Source organism: Pan troglodytes, chromosome 4 (genome assembly GCF_028858775.2).
Source record: "Pan troglodytes isolate AG18354 chromosome 4, NHGRI_mPanTro3-v2.0_pri, whole genome shotgun sequence".
In the NCBI taxonomy this organism is placed as follows: domain Eukaryota; kingdom Metazoa; phylum Chordata; class Mammalia; order Primates; family Hominidae; genus Pan; species Pan troglodytes.
Window position 1 is genome coordinate 128,159,394 of NC_072402.2, and position 1,660 is coordinate 128,161,053.

Here is a 1,660-nt window from a genome sequence, read left to right on the forward strand (position 1 = left end):
CTTTTCTTGCATATATTTATCTTGTCATTTCTGGTTGAATGTTTTATCCTCGGGTGAATGCAGTATTTTCTAATTATTTTGAGGAAAGCTTAACAGAGATAGGAATAATCCATTAAACATGGTCTTGTTCCTGCAGCATTGTTACCTATTGTAGAAATGTAATTCTTGCCATAACTTCAGTTGATAAACATGTTAATAAGAAATTTAACCGAGAAAAATAAAAGCATAAGAAAGAGATATCCCCTCGACACAATAGTGTCCTCTACAAATGATACTTTCTTACAATTTTTCTTCAGTGAAAATTCTAACATGTCTTCACTGATTAAATTTCATGGTCCCCTAATAAACAATCTTATCTTTACTTTGATATGAATAATCACAGAAGCCCAGCCAATGTAATATCTATAAGGATTTTTGTCCTCTCCGTTGGCATTTACTTTTCCAATTGTAAACCAAAAATAAAATTCTAAGCCCCTCAGCTAACTGAATGGAACCCACCTCCTGGCCAAGAAGAACCCAAAACAGAAAAACATTCAGACCCTGACAGGAAGTGGGAGTCGAACATGCCTCATTATACCCTCCTCCCTATGTTGCTTCCCTTTAAGCCTAACTGCTAACATGAAGGCCCAGAACTCCTGGCAATAATAGGGAGCACTAGGTTGCCATTCTTCAAAACAAAGCTGCTGAACCATCTATGAGCTCTGTCCTGGCAAAAGGTGTTGTGAGAGGCAACACAGTTTACATTTCATTAGGTTTATTCCCACATCCTTGGTGAGATTTGCCCATGATTTCAGACTTTACCTGGGGAAATAAACCCTATTCCTGGTTCACAATGTGATGGATTTTGAGAATTTATAAATCAGGAAAGACTTATAAATGCATTCTATTTTATTTCATGGGCATGTAGCACAGGATAAAGTGGCAAGAATCTTCAACTGCTACATATTTTCCATGATTGTGAGAGCTAAAGCAGAAGGAAAGTTTAATGTTTCTCAAAGAGCAAAGACAAACAGAAAGCAGAAGGCCTGAGGATCAGCATCACATAAACAACAAGCTGAGGAGCAGGGGATCCCCGAGAGAGTCAAGAAACTGAGGGAGGAAAGGTTTATGGGAAGGAAGAAGTGATGAATGGTGTGAAATGTCACCTAGTGGTCAAGCAAGAGGATCTGAAACATTTTCCTTTGTGTTTATGAATTTGAGAATTTGGATGACTTTATAGAGAAATTTAAATAGAAAGATAAATAGCAAATATAGAACTTCTCAGAGGCTCAAATGAGAAAAATTTAGAAGGAAAAGAATGCATGTAAAGAGAGCGATTTGTTCTATAAACTTGAGATTGCTCTCTGAGAGGATTAGTTGCATCGTCTTTGTGTGTATATTGGCTGGGGAGGGTTTCGCTAAAAAACCAAAAACCTGCTAGACAAATTCTAAAAGAGCTGTAACACTACTTCATGTCTTTTTGTAATCTACTACTTTAAATTTTTAAAGAAAAATTGTAGGTAATTTTTACATAAGTTTTACTTTATTTTACATAATTAAAAAATACCATAGGCCAGGCACCATGGCTCACGCCTGTACGCCTGTAATCCCAGCACTTTGGGAGGCCGAGACGGGTGGATCAGCAGAGGTGAGGAGTTCAAAACCAGCCTGACCAACAAGG

The 1,660-nt window shown here is 37.5% G+C and overlaps 1 non-coding gene across 1 annotated transcript; it reads right to left on the reverse strand.

Moving 5' to 3' along the window:
• Window positions 1–1,387: 1,387 nt before the first annotated feature.
• LOC112209320 (U7 small nuclear RNA) lies at window positions 1,388–1,447 on the reverse strand. Its single transcript, XR_002944063.1, has one exon. It is a non-coding gene; the product is annotated as a U7 small nuclear RNA (small nuclear RNA).
• Window positions 1,448–1,660: the final 213 nt, after the last annotated feature.